Genomic DNA, 22626 nt, shown 5'->3' with positions numbered 1-22626 from the left:
TTGAAGGTCAAGTGGGAGATGGCCAGATGAAGGAGGGAACAGCAGGGAGAGCTGCATTGGGCTGGAGAGAATACGACACACTTAGGAAACTATGCGTGGCTTGTTAGAGTCTTTAGATGAGGGAACGGATGCCATGAGAAACCACAAGTATCCACCTAAGGAATGTGACCCTTGGCGAGTCTTTTCCCATTTCAGAGCCTGTTTCCCCATCCTCTGAACAAAAGGTCCCTTCCAGCCCAAATGATCCACAGTTCTCCACGTCAGTGGCTCACAGCCTGGCAGTCAGCATGAAGCAGACTTGGATCTCTGTCTATTTATATTTGGAAGCCTGTTTCTTTATCTATTAGAACCTCCTGCATTACCCACCCTGGAAGCATCTCTGTTTACCTTAATGTGCTGTGAGCATGATCCAGGGTTATTAATAAAACAGAGCAGTCTCAGAGCAGCGAGGGGCGGGAAGTACAGTTTTAAGGCCAGCTGTCTTTGCTGGGGAGGCCTCAGTTGCCATGGTGAGAAAGGTCACCCTGCACAGGTACCCCCTGACCTTCCAAGCCGGGTTGGAGTGAGGATCCTTTTACTTGTATGGGAAGCACTGATCTGTTTGATCTTCTCTTCCAGGCTGTGGGACTCCTATACCTGTGCACCCCAGAGGCTGCAAACTCACAGTCTGTAGACATGTTTTGGGGCCTTCATCCTGTTTTAATTATCAAGATGCTTACTGTAAAAACCAGGATATTTTGCCAAAAATATAGATTTCCTCCGTCTCTTAGAAGATTAGTTTTGGCAGCACTAGGCCCACCTTTCGGGGTGGCATCCTCCACTGTTACCGAATGGTGGCTGCCCCTTTCAGATGGGCACACATTCTTGACTTTGCCACAGTCCCCACTCCTCCTTCTTGTCTTACCTCCGTAGGCATTTGGGTTTGCCACTCTGGACCTGCCCACTCACTGAAACCCAAAGTCATATCCTTGGATTTCCTATGAGACAGTGTGTAGTAATTACTCCTGTGTCACGCAAGCAGAGCCCTGTCCAGGCAGAGCCCTTTCCTGTTCATTTTCTCATTCTGTCCTCCACAACAGCCTGCAGAGGTCAGTATGATTGGTCCCATTTTACTGATGAGGAAACCAAGGTGTAGGGAATTGTAGGGATGTTTGGAAAATCACACATGTGGAGATGGTGCTACAAAGTGGGCCGAGCTTGGCTGAGAGGCCGCAGGAGACCCGTGCTGTATAGTCTGCTGTTAATTCTAACTTGCTGGCTAGCTCTGTTCAGCTCCCAGCCCCTCAGGGGGCCCTAGTTTCTTCCTCTGTAAAGTCAGGTCATGGCCTTAAAGTAGAGGTTCTTGATGTCAACACGTGGCTGGGAAGAAAGTTAACATTTCCTCCCGTCGTGAATATAGGCAATAAACCACAATAGCATTAGAAGTCTCTAGGACTTTGTTACCAAGAGGAATCAGATATTTTTGTATCACTTTAAAGTTGTTGGAGGTACTTAGAAATATTATTTGCACTCATTACTATTCCCAGGTTATGAGAGTTATTAGACGTGACACTAGGTTTTGTTATAAGTCTTGAATTTAAAAAGAAATAAAAATATTACTGTTCCAGAAATTTATCAATTTAACATTTCAGTTACTACTTTAATGGGCTTCCCAGGTGGCTCAGTGGTAAAGAATCTGCCTGCCAAACAGGAGATTCAGGTTCAATCCCTAGGTCAGGAAGATGCCCTGGAGAAGAGAATGGCAACCCACTCTGGTATTCTCACCTGGGAAATCCCATGGATAGAGGAGCCTGGCAGGCTACAGGCCATAGGGTTGCAAAGAGTTGTATGCAGCTTAGCGACTAAACAGTAACAACAAACCATTTTAGTGTAAGGGGTTTCCATTGTAAGCCTACAGATTTTATTTTATGCATTTGGAAACAGTTTTCGGAGAAAGGGTCTATATGCTTCAAGGAACTGCCAGAGGGCTCCATGAGACAAAAAGGCTGAGACCCTTGTCCCAGTTGGTAGAGGCCACCTGAACACCTGGGACTTCAGGATCCAAGGGTATCAGGCCTGGGGTCACCCATTCAGTAGGCAGCCCCTGCCTCCTGCCGTCGTCCCAGCCCTCTCTGCTTCCACACCAGTAGCAGCATCAGAGGCAATTCCCTGGGCGCTGTGCAGCCTGGTTGATGCTCAGTTACATCAGACCAACGTCTCCCAATTTGTTGGTGGCTGAGGACATCAGAGAAGCCTGGAATGGGGTGGGAGGAGAAGGGATGGAGGCCTTCCTATCCCCCGAGGACCTCGGCTCCCCCTTGTGTCCTGCATGAAGAGAACTGTGATTACTCCACCTCTAGGGCTCCACACCCCCAAGGTTTCCAGGCTCCTCACCCTGGTTCTTCCCTGAGGCTCCTGTGCAGAAATCCCAGATCTGGGAAACCTGGGCACTTCTTGTTTTGCAGGGAAGGAAGCTGAGATGTAGAGAGAACAAATGCCTGGTCTAGGGCCACACAGCTTGTCAGGGTCGGAGGAGGGACGGGGCCCATCCAGTGTGGGTGCCATGTCCTAGAATAGCATGACCTCAGTTTGCCAGGTGGCTGCCTTTACTGTGAAGGGGATCTTCAAGGAGTCCTTTTCTGCACATTTACTCAACCTTTTACTTCTGGGAGCTCATCTGTCTCTCTTATTTATTTGTTAGCAGTTCAAGTTCTCTCCTAAGAGTTCAGTCTGGTCGCTTAAGGAGCTGTGTCACTGAATTTTCAGATTCCTTCACCATCTCAAAAGAAGAGAGATAAATGGACTGGTTCTTGAAATCCCTGTCATAATCACTAGAATTTATGTTTTGAATTTGATCCTAAAGACAAAGACCAAGCTTAAAGCCTCACCATATTAACTATTCCTTCATTGATTATTGACTGAGCCTCTGTGTCAGGAACCAAGCTGAGCAATGGGCTAGACAGCAATGGACAGACGACCCTGACCTCATGGGGCTTCTGTTCAAGACGGACATTGAATAGCTGGTTCAGGCATGCTGAGTGTATCAGAAGAAGAATGGTGGGTCATAGGAGGAGCCGATCAGCTGGTGTTACTCAACAAAGGCTTTTCATCATAGGTGGCTTTTATGCTAAAACAGAAAAGGTTGATGGGAATGAGCTGGGGGAATTCTGGAAATCAGGACAGCATGTGTAAAGCCCTGAGACTGGGAGATCTCTTGATGGAGGGAAGAGAATGAGGAGAGAAGCAGTAGGTGGGGTTAGAGGGAAATAGAAAAGACTCGGAGAGCAAGACCTTATATACTAGCGGAGGGTCTGAAGGTATCTTGAGGGCAGTGGAAGCCACAGAGCTTTCCATAGACCATCAGAGGCACCTTTTAAGATCACACCTGGTGCAGGAGAAGAATTGGAGTGAGAGGTGAGACAGGGCAAACTAGCTAAGAGACTCTCTTCAGTAGCAACTGTGAGAGAAGATGGCCTTTGGGTCTAAGGTATTGCCTGGTTGATGAGAATCTGGTCTAGGTTTGAGAGCTCTTTATGGGAAGGATGAATTGACTAAGGAACAGGGCAAGTGAGGCTCAGAGAGACTGCCTTCCTCTTATCTCCTCAGTGTCTGCAGGTGATGGAGATCAGAACTCACCCTAGTGGGACAGGTAGCCCCCACCCCTGGCTGCTGAGCACACCTTGGCGTTCGGTTGTATCAGCCCAGCTTCTTTATCACGTGGTCCCTGAAGTTGTTGGAAAAGCTGAGCAGATAGAGCCAGAAAGGTGAAGAAGGCAGCCCTCCCTGTTCATTTAATTCATTATGTCTCTTAGGCCTTCTCTACTGAGCCTGGACACAGTAAACCAAACTTCTGTGCTCCCTGCCGGCCCGGAGTTCATGACGAAAATAGTCACTCAGAAAGATACGTGACTCTGAGCTGTGAGAATTACAGGATCAAGAGCGGAGGTGGCATTCGAAATATTTAACAACTGGACAGCAAATGCACAGGCCACTCAGAATGGGCCTCTGCCATAACTCCCAGACAGGGCCGCAGAGCCTTCTCCTTGCCACAACGTGGCTTAGCCTCTGACTTGTGGGCCAGGCTGGAGGGCCCTGGGGAGGAGCTGAGGTCATGGAGGGCGGCGTCCCAGGGCCCAAAGTACTAACTACATAGCAACCACAGTGGGAGTTTTTCCATATTTTAGGCACAACGGTCCCGGTGTGTACCTACTGATCTAGAAGGGAGTCTGAGAAGGCTTCCTGGAGGAGGTGACATCTGAGCTGCAATCTGAAGGCAGGGCCTGTGAAGCCGGGCGCAGCAGTAGGAGAAACAGCTGTGGAAATGCTCTGAAGTGGGCCAGACAGTGGGGCGTTTAAGGGCATGAAAGGGGCGGGGCACATGGTGAGAGGAAGCAGAGCGATCAGCAGAAGCCATGCCCTCTGGGCCCTGGAGCCGGGGAAGGGCTCACATCTCCATGCCTGCAGGGTGCGGGGAGACTGGTCCGGGTGCCACTGCAGGAGCTCAGGTGAGACGTGGCTGTGGCTTGGACAGAAGGGGAGAGGAGCGGGCAGGATGGGGAGGGAGTAAGAGCCAGCAGGATTCCATGAGGGGTGAATATGGGGGTGAGGCGGCCTTGGTGTCCAGCGTGTGCTGCTGGTGGAGGGTACATCGCTCACCGGGATACGCCAGCGGAGGAGGCTGCACTGTGGACTGTTGAGTTCGAAGTTGGCAGGTGCTAGGTGTGCACCTAGTTCCTGAGCCTTCGTGTGCTCACCTCTAAGACCCGGGAAGTAACACCTGCTTTATGGAGTTGTTGTGTCGTTACAAACACGTCAGGAAGCACCTCACCCATTATAAGCCGGCAGTGACCATGGATGATCAGTGGTAGTCATTGCTTTTAATTAAATGTGTATGATCAGGAATCCTGCAAGATCCTGTTACAAAGAAGAGGCATGCATATATGGTACTTTTCTCCTTCGTGAAGTCCATGCCAGCAGTGGTGATGATGATGGTGAGATGGCAGTGATGGTGATGACTGCCTCCCCAGCTTTTTGAAGTGGGTCAGACATCAGTTCAGTTCAGTTCAGTCGCTCAGTCGTGTCCGACGCTTTGCGACCCCATGAATCACAGCACGCCAGGCCTCCCTGTCCATCACCAACTCCCGGAGTTCACTCAAACTCATGTCCCTCTCATTTAGGGAGCTGGTCTTGTGTAGAGGGAGGGTCACTGGGCTGGAATTCAGATATTTAGCTCTGTTCCTGCCTTGGGCAGGTCATATAGTCTCTCAACCTTAGTATCTTCAGATGTAAAAGGGAGACAGGTGACAATATGTACCTCCCAGGTTGGTGATAACATTCAAACCAAATGGCTTGTGCAGAGTTAATGGAATGCAGAGTGGTGCTTAAGTTACGGCTCTTGTTCTTCCTTACGTGACCATGGTTCCTATGCCTTAGGAAAGGAAGTAGAAAGTCGCATCCAGCCCCTCCCAGTGGGACCTCAGCCCCCTCTGGCCTTTGCCTCCTGTCTGCTCCCCTTCTCCTGCTGTGATCCAGCCCTAGAAAGCAACACTGCCTTCTCTACACACACCTACCCTCAGCATGGGATGCCCTTTTCTCCTCTTTGCCTGTCAAATGTCTTCTTTGTCTCCAGGGCCCAGGCAAGTGCCACCTCTTGCATGGAGCTTTTCTGATGCTGCCAAGGAGAGTTCACAGCTCCGTCTCTCTTGTTCCCCCCAGCACTGTCACTCTGCCCTCCCTTGAACACATCCAGTGCTCAGCCTTGGGTTACATTGCAGACCTGTGTCCTTGACTGTAAGCCTTAGAGCCCGTGACCTTGTCTGTTACAATCTCATACGATCCTCAACACTGAGCATGGGTTCACACACAAAAATCACCTAACTGGGTGGAATTGGATTAATTTGACTGATGGACGCTCAGGCAGCAGCTCTGTCACCTGTTCGTGGCTCCAGGCAAGGGCTGTGAGTCGGCATGGGGGCTGAAAGGCCTGTAGCTGAGCAGGCGCTGTCCCAGACACATCAGAAAGGAACAGGTTGTTTGGAGCGGATGTTTTTATTTGTTTTGTTTTTTAATTGGAATGAAAGTGAAAGAAAGTGAAAAGTCACTCAATCGTGTCTGACTCTTTGCGACCCCATGGACTGTAACCCACCAGGCTCTTCCATCCATGGAATTTTCCAGGCAGGAATACTGGAGTGGGTTGCCATTTCCTTCTCCAGGGGATCTTCCTGACTCAGGGATTGAACCTAGGTCTCTTCCTAGGGATTGCAGAAAGACACTTTACCGTCTGAGCCATAGTTGGAGTATAATCGTTTTATGACTTGTTAGTTTATGCTGTAACAATGGGAATCAGTTGTAAGTACACATATAGCCCCTCCCTCTGCTCCCTCCCACCCCTCACCCCATCCCACCCGTCCCCATCGTACCCATCCATGTCATCACAGAGCCCCAGGCCAAGCTCCCTGTGCAGACAGCAGCTTCCTACTAGAGATCCATTGGACACATGGAAATATATATGTCAGGGCTACTCTCTCGATTCGTCCCACCCTCTGCTTACCCCCTTGTATCTACAAGTCTGTTCTCTATATCTGTCTGTTTCTCTTCCTGCCCTGCAAATAGATTTATCAGTACCATTTTGGGCAGATGGTTTTCTAGCTGATGTGAAAAGTACCCTCCTCAGTTCAGCTACAGAGCAGCCCTGCCCACCGCCTCTGGTAGCTGGTCCATTGCAGTCAGGCTGCTCTGAGGAGCTGGATAGGGGTAGCTAGCCCTACCCGATAGGGAAGTTAGGGACCCTTCTCTTGGGCCTGGGTCAGCCCTGGCTCCACGGCTCTTCCTGCCCCAGGGTCACCCTTCCAGTCCAGCCTCACTGCAGCCAGTGATTGATCTCAGGGACAAACCTTGCCTATGATCACACAGCTTCAAACCCTCTGATGGACGAACCCATTGCTAGAACCTGCCCCGGAGGCCTTCCAGGCTCCAGCCCTGCATCCTTCATAGCATCCAGGCTCTCAGTGTCCACTGTCCCTGCTGCTGCTCACATTTCTAAGGACAGGGCTACATTTCAGACTTCCTGCCATGGATCTTTTTGTTTTGAAAGCATTGTGCTCACTTGAAATCTTGCTTGGAGCCTGCTTCATCTGGTTCCATCGGGGTAGAACTGACCCCTCCCTGGCTAGATCCCCCTGCGGATCACAGACTGTCCCATCCTACCTGTGACACTTTGTACCTTTTGATACAGGGAGCACGTCTCGTGAACCATCGTTAGCGGTGGACTTTATAAAAAACAGTGCGTGCTGTTCAGGACTGACACACAGGTCCTGAGTGGCCCCGAGAAACGCTATTCCTTAGAATGCTTGCAATAGCCCTGGAAGGTTGGTATAAGGATCTCCCTTTGTAGATGAAGAAGCTGAGGCTCAGAGAGGTTAGTTAACTTGCTCTGTGTCACACAGCTCTTCTGAATCCGAGCTGGGATTTGCACATGGGTCAGGCCCCTGCCAGCTCCATCTCCCCAGCTACCACTTCTAGTCTGGGTCTGAGACACACAGGAGGCAGTCAGTAACTGCTTGCTGATGAAAGAATGAGCATGAAGCTACTAAATGAAAAAAACCGACGTGTCAAGGAGGGCTGGCTTGCTTGGTTTTTAAAAATAAAAGAGGCTTTCTCTTACAGTTCTGTGGACACAGTTGAAAAGAAGGGATGGTGTCATGCAGCATCTTAGATTGTTCTCGGACTGTCCACATTTTTAAGCAGATCATAAGACCGTCATTATCTCTGCTGTACAGCGTGGAAAACTACCTGACTCTGAAAGCAGCTTGATGTTGAATGTCCCCAGCTAGCGGACCACAAGGAGAGGGTACATAGAGAAGGACACAGCTGGTCTTTGGAACGCCAGTTAAGGCATTGGGTTTTATTCTTTACCCCGCCCAACCATGGTGAGTTGTTAGGTTGTGTAGGCAGAGTCCCTGTGGCTAGAGTCCAATTGTTCTGTCCTGAATTGCTTCATGCCTAAAATGCTTTGCTTTTGTTATTCCCCACCAAAGAGAAAAAAGAAAGGAAATCCAACCAAGAGGGAGTGAGGACGGACAGAAACTTTGAAATACCCAGAAGAAAGCTCAAGTGAGCCTGTTTCAAAGATATAATCAGCAGCAGAAGTTCAGGAAAAAGAAAATCCACGCACAACCATGGAAAGGTTGGAAATTACAGACCACAGTCCTCGGCGGTAGAGCTCCTCCTTGCTCATACGTCTGGGAGCAACATGACCAGCTTAGCTTGGATCAACAGGCTCCATGTCTGAAGAGGAGATACTTAAGGCTCTAAAAGCATCTCTGAGCCGAGGGTCTCTGGGACCCCTCGAGCAGGGGCAGCAGGGACTCCCAGAAAGGAGGTGTGACCCTGAGCCTTGGCCATCCCTGCTTGGCAGAGTCCCTGGTACCCTTTCCCTTGCAGGTCCTGACCCATTCAGGCTTAGAGTCCATCTGGATATAGTAGAAACCCAGGGAAACCCCGGCTCTCCTAGTCAGTGGGGACTGGAAGTTCATTGCAGTTTTTCCAGCCACAGAGTCCTTAGGGCTGAATGTGGATGCCCAGTGTCCTCTCCCATCCACATGATGATGGCCCAACACACAGCTTGGGCTTCTGCCCCGGCTTCCTCTTCTGGCCCATGGTTCCCACCTGGGACTGGATGACAGTTCTGAAGCTCAGTGAGCTTGGCTGCCAGACCTGAACCCCATCGCACTCACTCCAGCTGTTTGGGGACCTGTATGAGTAGGCAGGTACCCATCATTAATAACAATGAATAATTATTATTGACAACTAAGAATTATGATGAGTCCTTAAATAACAGTTCTTATGGTTAATAATCTAGTGATTTAACCATGATTTCCAGGCCAGACTGCCTGGGTTCAAAAATCCTGGCTCCATTATTTATTGTGTGACTTTGGGCAATTTTGTGGGCTTCCCTGGTAACTCAGCTGTTAAAGAATCCACCTGCAATGAAGGAGACCCGGTTCCTGATTCAGGAAGATCCATCCACTGGAGAGGGAAAGACTACCCACTCCAGTATTCTTGGGCTTCCCCAGTGGTTCAGGTGGTAAAGAATCCTCCTGCAATGTGGGGTTTGGTCCCTGGGTTGGGAAGATCCCCTGGAGAAGGGAATGGCTACTCACTCCAATATTCTGGCTTGGAGAATTCCATGGACAGAGGAGCCTCCTAGGCTACAGTCCATGGGGTTGCCAAGAGTCAGACAGGGCTGAGTGAGTTTCACTTTCATTGGCCTCTTAATACTGCAGAGAAAGATCATTTTTCCTACTTCACAGAACTGTTTATGAGGGTTAAATGAGTTAATATTTGTAGAGTGTTTAGGACAATGCCTAGCTCACTGTAACTACGACATTGCTGACTAAACTTAACAATAGTAGCGATAATAATCCTGTTCACCAACAATTTGTGGAACGTTTGCTACATGACAGGCGCATAAGCACTGCAGCAACCCAAGATGAGGGGCCTTTTGGTGTCCCTTCATTTCAGACATAGAGGCTTGGGGACGTTAAGGATGCAGGCCAGGGTCACCAACTGGGAGGAAATAGAGCCAGAGGTCAAAGCCAGACTCTGATTTCAGAACCAGTGCTTCTGAACAACCTTTAATAAGGACTTCCGTTCCGTTCCGTTCCGTCGCTCAGTCGTGTCCGACTCTATGCGACCCCGTGGACTGTAGCCTACCAGGCTTCTCCGTCCATGGGATTTTCCAGGCAAGAATACTGGAGTGGGTTACCATTTCCTTCTCCAGGGGATCTTCCCGACCCAGGGATCGAACCTGGGTCTCCCGCATTGAAGGCAGACGCTTTAACCTCTAAGCCACCAGGGAAGGCCATATAAGATATAATAAGGACTTACTGAGCTCCAATAGGCTTCCCAATCACTCCTGTTCTAATCTCTAGGTGGAGACAGGCACTTTTGATAGAGGAATATTCAAGAAAAGCAATCTCAGAGCAGCAAGTTAGCTCGAAGACACTGGTAGGATCAGGCTTCAGATGCTGATGGGGCCGAGACCATGGCATTTTCATCTTATCTCCCCAACTGAAACCCAGCCTCCCCCAGCACAGGAGACAAGCGTTTCTCCTTCTGAGCCTCCTTTAGAACGGATGGACATCTGAGCCCTCCACAGCACACTGCAACAAGTCCTTCATCTACAGCTACCCAGGATGTCAGTGGCCAGAGTTGACCAGAGTCCATCAGCACTGTACATTCAGTTCAGTTCAGTTCAGTTCAGTCGCTCGCTCGTGTCCGACTCTCCGCGACCCCATGAATCACAGCATGTCAGGCCTCCCTGTCCATCACCAACTCCCGGAGTTCACTCAGACTCAAGTCCACAGAGTCGGTGATGCCATCCAGCCATCTCATCCTCGGTCGTCCCCTTCTCCTCCCACCCCCAACACTTCCCAGCATCCAGAGTCTTTTCCAGTGAGTCAACTCATCGCATGAGGTGGCCAAAGTATTGCAGTCTCAGCTTTAGCATCAGTCCTTCCAATGAACACCCAGGATTGATCTCCCTTAGAATGGACTGGTTGGATCTCCCTGCAGTACAAGGGACTCTCAAGAGTCTTCTCCAACACCACAGTTCAAAAGCATCAGTTCTTCGGTGCTCAGCTTTCTTCACAGTCCAACTCTCACATCCATACATGACCACGGGAAAAACCATAGCCTTGACTAGACGGACCTTTGTTGGCAAAGTAATGTCTCTGCTTTTTAATATATTATCAAGGTTGGTCATAACTTTCCTTCCAAGGAGTAAGCGTCTTTTAACTTCATGGCTGCAATCAGGATCTGCAGTGATTTTGGAGCCCAAAAAAATAAAGTCTGACACTGTTTCCACTGTTTTTCCATCTATTTCCCATGAAGTGATGGGACCAGATGCCATGATCTTTGTTTTCTGAATGTTGAGCTTCAAGTCAACCTTTTCACTCTCCTCTTTCACTTTCATCAAGAGGCTTTTGAGTTCCTCTTCACTTTCTGCCATAAGGGTGGTATCATCAGCATATCTGAGATTATTGATATTTCTCCCAGCAATCTTGATTCCAGCCCGTGCTTCTTCCAGCCCAGCGTTCCTCATGATGTACTCTGCATATAAGTTAAATAAGCAAGGTGACAATATACAGCCTTGACGCACTCCTTTTCCTATTTGGAACCAGTCTGTTGTCCCATGTACAGTTCTGACTGTTGCTTCCTGACCTGCATACAGGTTTCTCAAGAGGCAGGTCAGGTGGTCTGGTATTGCCATCTCTTTTAGAATTCTCCACAGTTTACTGTGATCCACACAGTCAAAGGCTTTGGCACTGTACATTAGCTGATGGTAATGCCCACGGTTTGCTCCATGATGAACTTGTTGTTATTGTTCAGCTGCTAAGTCGTAGCCAACTCTTTGTGGCCCCATGGACTGCAGCTAGGCTTCCCTGTCCTTCACTGTCTTGGGGTTTGCTCAAACTCATATCCATTGAGTTGGTGAGGCCTTCCAGCCATCTCATCCTCTATCACCCCCCTTCTCCTCCTGCCTCAGCCTTTCTCAGTGTCAGGGTCTTTTCCAACGAGTCAGTTCTTCCCATGAGGTGGTCTAAGTATTGGAGCTTTAGCTTTAGCATCAGTCCTTCCAATGAATATTCAGGGTTGATTTCCTTTTGGATTGACTTGTTTGATCTCCTTGCTGTTCAGGGGACTTTCAAAGCCTTCTTCCTCAGCACAGTTTGGAAACATCAATTCTTCGGTGCTTAGCCTTCTTTATGGTCCAACTCTCACATCCGTACATGAATACTAGAAAAACCATAGCTTTGACTAGATGGACCTTTGTTGGCAAAGTAATGTCTCCCAGCTTTTTAATGTACTGTCTAGGTTGGTCATAGCTTTTCTTCCAAGAGGAAGTGTCTTTTAATTTCATGGCTGCAGTCACTCTTTTGGAGCCCAAGAATATAAAATGTGTCAATGTTTCTACTTTTTCCGCATCTATTTGCCATGAAGTAATGGGACTGGATGCCAAAAAATAATCTTAGTTTTTTTGTGTGCATGTGCTAAGTCGCTTCAGTCATGTCCGACTCTTTGCGACCCTATCGACTGTAGCCTGCCTGGCTCCTTTGTCTTAATGTTGAGTTTTAAGCTAGCTTTTTAACTCTCCTCCTTCACCCTTATCAAGAGGCTCTTTAGTTCCTCTTTGATTTCTGTCATTAGAGTGGTATCTGCGTATCTGATGAACTTGAGAGTTTAAATTCAGCCAAGGAGGTGATGCCTCCACACCCTAGCCTGATTTCAGACTTCCACTGCAGAGACCTTACAGGAAAGGGGAGAAGGTGGATACTTTCACCAGATTCAACACGCAGAAGGCGGAACTGAGGAGAAGGCAGACTTAGGGAGCAGGGTGGAGTTGCAGCTACAGGAGAGTCGAGGTTCTCTGACCTACAATTCTGACCTGTGATGACCTACTTTTTGAGGGTTTTATAAAAAAGTAACCTGAAAGGAAATACTCGTAAAGGTAGGTATTGATCTATAGAGGAAAACAACATCAAGTCAATTTTGCCAGATAATGCAAATTTATTTTTAAATGTTAGACAGTAGAAAAGGCAGTGAATTAGTCATAATTACTATGTAATTTGACTTGAAATCCATTTAAGAGACATGCATTGAACGTGGGCAAAGCACTAAGTGGAGAAGAGTTAAGGGAGCTACAGAGAAGCCCCAAGATGTGAACTTTGCTTCCAGACCCTTCTACCCCAGTGATCTTGTGGTTGCCAAAGCCACGGCTTCATTTTTTTTTTTAACATGGAAAGAGATGAGACAGTCCTTCATGATTAGGCTTAATTCAGTCAGAGACTTTACCCTTAAAAACAGGCCTGGTTTTTATGTCATCTGCTTTCCGTATGAAAAACCACATTAGTTTATTCATTAAAACCTAAAGTTGATTGTCTGGTCCTTGGAATAGACAGGTTATTTGATTTTTTTTTTTTACTTAAGAAAGAAATGAATGCAGTATTTGTTTAGGGCCTGCTCTGCTGGGTACCATACTGAGCTCTGAGGGGATGGTGCTGGGCAGAGTCCTGATCCCTGCCCTTGGGGAACCTGCAGTGTGGGACTCACACAACAAAGTGCTTCAGACAGTACTTGATTACAGACCTGAGATGTGCCACAACGGAAATCTCCGGTAAACAGCCAGAGGAGCTCACTTGGGCTGGCAGTTCAGGGCTTCTCCGAGGAGACGGTGTTTAAGCCGAGAGCCGGGCAGGATGGCTTTGGATTAGGCAGCCAAGGGGAGAGCAAACAAGTTTCTGGGCAGAGGACCAGTGTGTCCAGGGTCTCAGGTTGGGAAGAAGGGGACCTAAAAGGAGGCCAGGGTGCAGAGAGCAGAGACTGGGGGTGGAGGGATGTATTGAGAAATCAAGCATTGCAGACACTGGGTCCTGGAAGCAGCCTTTCAGGGCACTGGGGCATGTTATGGACTTTGGAAAAAAACGTCAAGTCACTTGTGCCAGATAATGCAAATTTATTTTTAAATGTTAGACAGTATAAAAGGCAGTGAATTAGTCATAATTACCATGTAATTTGACTTGAAATCCATTTAAGAGACATGCATTGAACGTGGGCAAAGCACTAAGTGGAGAAGAGGGACCACTTGGACCCCGTGGACCGCATGGACCGCAGCCCACCAGGCTCCTCCGTCCATGGGATTTTCCAGGCAAGAGTACTGGAGTGGGGTGCCATTGCCTTCTCCGATATATATGCTAGGAGACTCTTATGTCGTAAGAAACAGTCTAACACTGACCAGGAAGTGGGGAAAGGACAGCAGACTTGCCATTCTCCAAAGGATAAGTGCAAATGGCCAAGAAATAGAAAAAAATATTCAACTGGTATTCAAAAGCTGCAGATTAAAAGAACTAGGCTATATTTACCTATCACACTGACAATGGTAAAAGAGTACCCTAATGCCTAATATTGTCGAGACCACGAGGAACTGGCACGCTGGTATACTGCTGGTAGAAGTTGAAAGTTATATGGGTCTTGGGTGTGTTGGTGAGCATAGGGTAAACTATTTTTTAATGTTAAAAAAACTCTGTAAGTACTTAACAACCACACACAGATACATGTGCAGAGATATTATTTACACCAGTGAAAAGCTGTGAACATCTGAGATGTTGATGTGTTGGAAATTAATTACACATCTATGTAATTGTTTAAAAAGTAGATTAAAATTGGTGTGTATAAAGTGATCCATTGTGTGAACAATCTGGATGTGTAGCTATGTGAATAGCTGTGAGTGTGGGTAGATGTACAAAGTGGTTCAGAATGAAATCTAAAATAATATTGCTGGTGATAGATGAGTTTTTACTGTATTTGGGTAAATAGAGAAAATGATACTTTAAAGGAAGAGAAGACAGTAACTTTAGTGTATTGTAGTTAAAGTGTGGCTATAGGGAAACCCATGGTAGGGAGTAACTAATCCTGACGGGTTGGTGGAAACGGGCTTCATAGAAGAGGTGTCATTGGACTGAGAATGAATAGTCAGGCCTACGTTTGTTTTCCGGTTTCTACACAGCTTTGTAGCTCGTACTCAAAAGAAATAGAGAACTCCCCCGAAAGAAAAAACCTGATCCGGTTCTGCAAACCTTTCTATTTTCTCCCTGGTCATAAAAAATTCATGCCAATTAATTTAAAACCAGATGACAGGGAATGGCAGCTTAAAGACTCAACAACAGCTTCGATCGGTGTCCAATACAGTCACTGTGCCATGGTCTCCCACCTCCCCCGACTCGGTTGGATTTTATCCTCATTTGCAGAAGCAATGGCATTCTTGGATCCTTTGTCATCAGCTCTATTTCCTTGGTTACTATCGGGGATCTTTGAATAAGGAACTGCTTTCACGTCACATGTTCTAAACTTGGTTTTAGAAATTATGCAGCTTCCTACCAGAGGGTCCTTTTGGGAGCTTAAATATGCCTTGATAGGTCTGGTTACTTTGTGGAAAAACTGGTGACCTAACAGAACAGGATGACCCTGCCTTGGTTTGCAAACAGAACTTAATTGGTGGCCTTATGACATGGAATTGAAAACGTGGGGTCTGAGGAAGGCCAGAAGGGAAACTGAAAACACCCACAGAGCCCAGGGTCAGGAGTAGGCCATGAGGGCCCCAGTCCTGGGGTCCTTCAGTTACCAGCTGTGTGACTTCCAACAGCTTTCCTGACACATAATAAGCATCAGGTGTTTTTCCTGTTTCAGCTTTGAAATAGGATGGTCTTAGATTCCAAGGTCTGGCCACAGCAAAGTGAGGGAATTGAAACCAGCCTTCCCAAGGTAAAGCAGGAATCCTGCTGGGAGGAGGGTAGACATGGATAAGCATTTAAAATTTTAAACACCAATTATTTTAATGACAATTAGAAAACAGTATGGGCTTCCCTGGTGGCTCAGACAGTTAGAAATCGGCCCACAATGTGGAAGACCCAGGTTCGAACCCTGGGTCAGGAAGATCCACTGGAATAGGAAATGGCAACCCACTCCAGTATTCTTGCCTGGAGAATTCCATGGAGGGATTCTTGGAACTTGGAGGGCTACAGTCCATGGAGTCGCAAGAAGTCAGACACAACTAAGCGACTAACACAGTCACACACACACAGAGAAAAAAGTATATAAACAGTGCATCAAACCTATGACTGCATAGGTATTTGTACAAAGCATGATTGTGATGAAAAATTCCCTTAAATTGTTAACAACTTTCTTTTTTGCAATTATAGAATCCATCCTAATTGAAAGGTGGTCATCCATTGAGCTATAGCGAAAAGAGGAATTAACAAAGAACTCAGAAACATTTAAAAAGGTTTATAGTTCGACACATGATACAGGATGCTCGGGGCTGGTGCACGGGGATGACCTGGAGGGAGGATATGGGGAGGAGGGAGGTGGGAGGGGGGTTCAAGAAGGGGAACACATGTACACCTGGGGCGGATTCATGTCAATGTATGGCAAAACCAACCAATATATTATTGTAAAGTAATTAGCCTCCAATAAAAAAAAATAAAAATAAAAAGGTTTATTGGAGTATAATGGATTTACCATGTTGTGTTAGTTTCAGGCGTACAGCTAAGTGGATCTGTTGCACATATACACATAGACACTCTTTCTTATATTCTTTCCTATATAGATCTTTAGAGAGTATTGAGTAAAGTTCCCTGTGCTATACAGTAGCTCTGTATTAGGTGTCTATTTTATATATAGTAGTGTGAGATGGGCTTTCCTTGCAGCTCAGTCAGTAAAGAATCTGCCTGCAGTGCAGGAGACCTGGGTTCGATCCTTGGGTTGGGAAGATTCCCCTGGAGAAGGAAGTGGCAACCCATTCCAGTATCCTTGCCTGGAAAATCTCATGGACAGAGGAGCCTGATGGGCTGCAGTCCATGGGGTCAAAACGAGTCGGGCATGACTGAGCGACTAGCACTTATTTACTTCGTGAGAAGCTTTTTCTAAAAATCCATTGAGCATAGAGTTAAGTAAAATTCGTGGATTGATTTGGAAAAATTAGTGTGTGGTGTTGGAGGTGAGGCACTGATGTGAAAGTCGAGAAAGTGGTCCGCGCGTGACCGCAGCAGGCCTCGGACCGGGGGCCAAACCTCCCTGTGCTACGTCCTCTCACCTGCAGTACCTCCCAGGGTGGTTACGAGGATCAGAAGATCACATCCATAGATATCACTGGCTCACTAGCTGTCACATAGCAGGGACTCAAATATATGAGTTCTTTCCCTTTTCCTTAGCCTCACCTTTCTAATTTGAAAGTGATCTCTGAGAGCTCACTGCTCCAGTGCTTTCAATGCAGGAGGCTCGGGTCAGTCCCTGGTCTGGGAACGAAGACCCACGTGCGCTGCAGGGTGGCCGAAAAAATAAAATAACAATGAAAGTGATCTCTGAGATTGGCCAGACTGGCTCCCTTACTCTCCAGGTGATGGAATTGAACCCCGACTGGGGAAATACCAGCTCCTAAAGTCACATGCTCCTAACTCCACTGGGCTCAGGTGTGTGCAATGCCTGGCAGATATGACCACAGGCCTGAAAGGTCTTGGGGAAACTGACAAAGGCATGGGAATGCAAATGAGTTCATTGCACAGGCAGCAGTCATGGTGGTGGGGAAGGGGTAGTCATGATCTGCATGGTCCTTTCCAGGGTAGTACATCTTCAAAGCCCCTGATTTGCAAAATGGTAAACTCTGTAATGGTAAACTCTATACCGACAAAGGTCCATATAGTCGAATATATGGTTTTTCCCGTCATCGTGTATGGATGTGAGAGTTGGAAACCATAAAGAAAGCCAAGCACCAAAGAACTGATGTATTTGAATTGTGGTGTTGGAGAAGACTCTTGAGAGTCCCTTGGACAGAAAGGCGATCAAAGTAGTCCATTGTAAAGGAAATCAGTCCTGAATATTCATTGGAAGGACTGATGCTGAAGCTGAAGTTCCAATACTTTGGCCACCTGATGCGAAGAACTGACTCATTGGAAAAGACCCTGATGCTGGGAAAGATTGAAGGCAGAAGGAGAAGGGGACAACAGAGGATGAGATGGTTGGGTGGCATCACCAACTTGATGGACAGATGCTTCAGTCCATGGGGTTACAAGGACACGACTGAGTGACTGAACTGAACTGAACTGAAACTCTATGTAGAGAGGGAAAAAAATCTGGAAAAAAAAAAACCCAGATGTTGGGAGTGTATTAATATAGTAGCATTTTTCTTTGTTCTGTTTCTCCTGGTATACATGATTGCTTACATTTTGACATCTATGAAAAATAAAAATAAGTGCCAAAAATATTAGAAAGCTGAGTTTTCTGTACTGCAAGTTGGGAGATGTTGATGTGCTTCTTAGCCTGTAACTATTATCACACTTCATTTTTTGACTCTCACACTTCAGTTTTGAAATAATTCTCCTCCAGCTCCTAATCATTAGCAACTTCCTCAGTTACATGGGATCATAAGTGGTTTGTAACCAATATCGTGTACAAAAACCTGTGATGCCTTTTAATCCAGTGGTCTCAAGGGATTAATTGTGATCATTTTCTTGTTTTGCAGATGGAAAAACTGAGAATCAGAGAGGGCTAGTGATCTCTTGGACACCTGGTCAGTAGGTAAGTGACAATGCTGAAAGTGAGCCTGAAATAAGATCTATGTCTAGTCTCCATGATTCAATCTCTACAGGCCCGTCTCCCCAATCTTGAGGTTTTTCTGATTTGCACAGTTCAAGTTAGGAAATAAGATGAGTTGGTCTGAGGCATTTGGGTATTATTTGCACTTGTGGTTTCTGTTTGTTCCCACTGTTGAGCTGGAATGTTTAACAAGTGTATGAAGGCTTCTTAAGCATCTCCTGACCCATCCTTGGAATGACAGTGATCTTGGGTGGCCTTGGCCTGCAGTGGCTTGAGGCAGGGTTTCAGTTCCTGACCAGAGATTGAGGTCAGGCCACGGCATTGAGAGCACTGAATCCGAGCCACTAGATCAGCAGGGACTGTGGCCAGTGACAAGGCTCTGGCCCATCAGCTGGGTAGAAATGAATTTCCACATGGAGATGGAAAGTAGTGAGGCAAGTAAAGTCTTTATTAGAAGGAAAAAGAGGACGGTACCTGTGGACAGATACACAGGCAGGCCCAGATAGAGAGATTTGCTGAGTTGCGGCCTGGTGGTGGTTTGAATCGCTTTTATGGGGCATGTCTTCCTGGTTTCCTTTGGCCCATCATTTTGTTTTGCCTGGTTCTGAGTCTGCATTTGGTGTGTCTCATGGCCCTCCAGTGTGTGCGTGCCCATCTCTTAACTAAGATGGATTCTAGCAAAGAGGCTTATGAGCATTTGACATCTCTTACTCTGAGGTGATACCCCCTCTCTTTCGACCTCCAAGGAGCCTTTCTGCACACGTGTAGTTGGGCAGGTCTCCTTGATCTCGGGAATGAGGAGTATGTGGTCTTTTATCTCTTATCTGGTCAGGGCCCAGCCTCCTCCATCACCCTCCTTTTATGGAGTTTCTGCTATTAAGGAGTTTTTGTCCACAGGGGAGAAGCTGTGCAGCCTGGAGCCCAACCGTCTCCTGCCTCAGTAGGGTGGGTTAAAACCTGGCCCCTGATGTGTGCCTAATGGGACATCACTGCCCCTTCTTCAACACACCCAAGACTGTGGTTCGTGGAGAACAGAGAGCCCTGCACTAGGGGCGTCAGGAGGCTGGGGTTCCTGATGCATAGCAAGCTGCTCTGGGATCTTGAACAAGCCACTTAACTCAGGGATACATTCTTTTTCAGACTGTTTTTTCCCCAAAATGTGTGGTGCTGGCCTCTGTGCCAGGCACTGAGGATAACAAGATAAATACAACGCAAGCTTTGCCCGGGAGGCACTCACAGCCCAATTTATGAGCTCCTCCATTTCCTCATTACTGTCTGATCATGAGAATTTCTAACATCTGCTTTGGAGTTTACAATCTCTAGGGCATTTTGTGATCTTCCCTGAAACACCATAAGATGGAAAGAAGTTGTTATTGCCATTTTGCCAAGGAGAAAACTACAGCTTAGAGGGTTGGCTGAGGCCATACAGTGAGTGAGGCTTAGAGCTGCCCTTGAATCCAGATATACTAGCTCCCAAGCATTTGTTTTCAGTTAATAGTAAACTGCCCCACCAATGGTTTTCACATTTGAAGGGGTATTTTTGTGTACCCTGCCCCTCAGCGGGGACTATAATGTTGAGGAGATCAGCAACCGGAGGGAAACTACACTGGTGGAGAGATACTTCAATGCAAGGAGTACTTTCCTGCATCTAACTGGATATTCCAGAAAGCATGTCTTCTCCAATTGAGAGTGAGTCAGCCTTGGGCTCTGGGTCTGCTGATAATCAGAGGAAGATATGCTGCACTCCCAGGGTCACCTCCTTCAGGAGACTGCGATTCAGCCTATCAGAGCGAGCCCGCCGTGGTCCAGAGGGGCGCAGCACCCCCTCTTCTGCGGGACCGTCCTGAGTGCTGTTGCCTCCCACCAAAGCTTAATGATCCTGGGAGCTTCTGCTTTTGCAGAGTTGCCTGGCCTTGGGCAAGACATGGAGACTTGATAGGGATTAGAGGCTGTGCTGTTTGTTTGTAGGCATGACAGCTTCTGGAGCTGAAAGCTCTTGGACTCCCTCACAGTCTGGAATTTCAAAGAGTGCGTGGATCGCCTCAGAGATTGGGCCTGGCTTTTCTGTTTGACAGTGTGTGTGTACATTGTGAATTGTGGCCATCTTTGATGAAGACGTATGTGTGTGGTGTCTGGGAGGTGTGGGATTTGTGGCAAATGTTTGTGTGCCTATGTGGGGCATGGGGATTCTTAAGGAATATGTGTGTGCATGCGTGTGTGTGTGCACGTGTTTATGTGTTTTAATCTCTAGGAAGCAATTCTCATATGAAAAAAAGAAAACACGGGTGTAATTTTTCAACAGGACTCAGAAATGGGCTTTTAATAAGCATCATTAAACTCTTTGATTACAAGGGGAGGCCAGCCATTCTTTCATCCTGGCTTAGATCTTCCCTGGCTCTGTTCTTGGGGGTCAGATGTAAACTCCTACTATTCATACTGGTCTTTCCAAAGCCCCACCTCCCGTCTCTTGCCCTCCCCAGCCCCTGCCCCTACCTCGTGCTTTCTGATCTCTCCGCTTGGACCTCGACGCAGACAGGGCTGGTGTCAGGACTGACAGATGATAGCCGCGGGTACGCCTGGAATCTGAGCGTCCCGTGTCTCGCCCTGTCCCAGCAGGCAACTTTAGAGTCTTTGTTTGGGAGGTGCTCTGAGGCCAGAGATACTGGGCCCCTTCCTCCCCGCCAGGGTCACTTACAGCCACCGCCACCCAGCAGAACTGTGAGTGCGTACAGACCCTTTCCTGCATGGATTGGGTTTCCCCTTGTCTGACACGGGAGGATGAGAAGCTGTGCTGAAAGACAGGTTTCTCTTGGAACTGAAAGCACTCCGCCAGGTCTCCGAAGGAAGCTGGTTCCCAGAGCGATTATCTTTCCTGAACTGAGAGCAAGGTGCTCCGTTGACAGGAAGCCCGGTAGGTTTAGCAACAGGCTTATCAGGCTGTGCTGCAGGAATGTTCACTCGTGTCAACAGGTCTGGGTTTGTGCAATTCTGTTTTTCTCTGTGCACGGGCTCTGTTCTGCGACTGGTGTGTTCTGATTTGCCTGGGTCCTTCTCAGAGGCAGTGCCCCCCATAGCGTGTGGAGTTCTGCTTCCGTTGTCTAGGTTCACCCCCAGGACCCAGCGCAGGGGTGCCTGGCCTGGGGCTGAGTGCAGTGTTTGTGGTCTACATAGAAACCACTGGCTCCAGGCAGCAGACTGCTCCTGGGTAGGGTATTCATGCCTCCGTTAATATATTGGGCCCTCATTAGAGTTCTCTTACTGCACCAACTACTCAGTTTCTCTGTGCCTTGGTTGGTCTTAGAGGGTCTGCCCTATCTGAAATGTTCCAGGTCCTCTCTGGTGGCTGAGATGGTACAGAATCTGCCTGCAATGTGGGTAGACCTGGGTTCAATCCCTGGGTCAGGAACATCCCCTGAAATAGGGAATGGCTACCCACTCTAATATTCTTGCCTGAAAAATCCCATGGGCAGTGGAACCTGATGGGCTGCAGTCCATGGGGTGACAGAATCGGACATGACTGAGCAACTAAAAACATACTCACACACATACATGGAGTTCTTATCAGGAGCTTTTTTGCAGTGGCCAACCTCTGGTCCCTAAGGCCCCAGTCATCAGCTCAAAACTGGTTTCAAACCAGACAAACCCCTGAACATTAAAGTCCTGCTACACCTCCCAGGTGGGTGTGCTGCCTTGACCTTGAGGCTGACCCAGCCAGCCTTCCAGGGCTGTGGCCACAGCCAACCAGTGTCAGTTCTCCAAACACGCTCAGTCATTGCTTTAAAGGATATCAATTTTATTAAGAACTTGCTGTGTGCAAAGCTCTGTGATAACATTTGAGATATATTTTTCTAATTTTATACCCATTTTCCAGATGGGATAACTAAGTCTCAAAGACATTAACATACCTGTAATGCGTAAGTAGTCAGCGATAAAGCTAGGACTTGAACCCAGGTGTTTGGGTTAGAAAACAGAAAGTCCATTTCTGTAAAGCATACAGCATTCAGAGGCTAGCAGAAAATGGTTGTCACCTATTAGTGATAAGTCTTTTAAAAGTAATTTTTTTGCAGATGGACATCTAGGTTGCTTCCATGTCCTGGCTATTATAATATTGTAAAATAATTTGCCTCCAATAAAAAATAAATTAATTACAAAAAAAATAAATAAATAAAAGTAATTTTTTTGGTAAAGCATTCACCACATTGTACCCTAATTGATGGTTCTTCTATGGTCCTCTCCCATTGGACTGTGAGTTTCTTGAGAAGAGAAACTGGAGCCCCAGCCTCTAGCAAAGTACAGGATTTGGAGCCACTGATCAATACATGTTTGAATGATGAACGATAGTCAGAATATCCCCTTGTGCTGGTCGTTGGCTATGTGCCAGGCGAAGTGCCAAGTTCTCTGAATGTATATTATTTTAATTCTTAAAACAACCCTGTGAGATAGATCTATTATTATAATATTCATAATAAAGAAAGTGGAGGCTTGAAGAGCTTTGGG

The 22626-nt window shown here is 47.3% G+C and overlaps 1 protein-coding gene across 1 annotated transcript in view; it reads left to right on the top strand.

Moving 5' to 3' along the window:
- The window catches only part of TENM4 (teneurin transmembrane protein 4), a 787800-nt gene that overhangs the window by 94198 nt on the left and 670976 nt on the right, over window positions 1-22626 (top strand). Inside the window, exon 2 of the mRNA XM_055416091.2 lies at window positions 18056-18111. The gene's annotated coding sequence lies outside the window, so the exon portion shown is untranslated. The remainder of the gene's footprint in view (window positions 1-18055; window positions 18112-22626) is intronic.

Source organism: Moschus berezovskii, chromosome 25 (genome assembly GCF_049115385.1).
Source record: "Moschus berezovskii isolate FMDL1 chromosome 25, NW_MosBer_1.0, whole genome shotgun sequence".
In the NCBI taxonomy this organism is placed as follows: domain Eukaryota; kingdom Metazoa; phylum Chordata; class Mammalia; order Artiodactyla; family Moschidae; genus Moschus; species Moschus berezovskii.
This window is presented reverse-complemented; position numbering and strand designations above follow the sequence as displayed.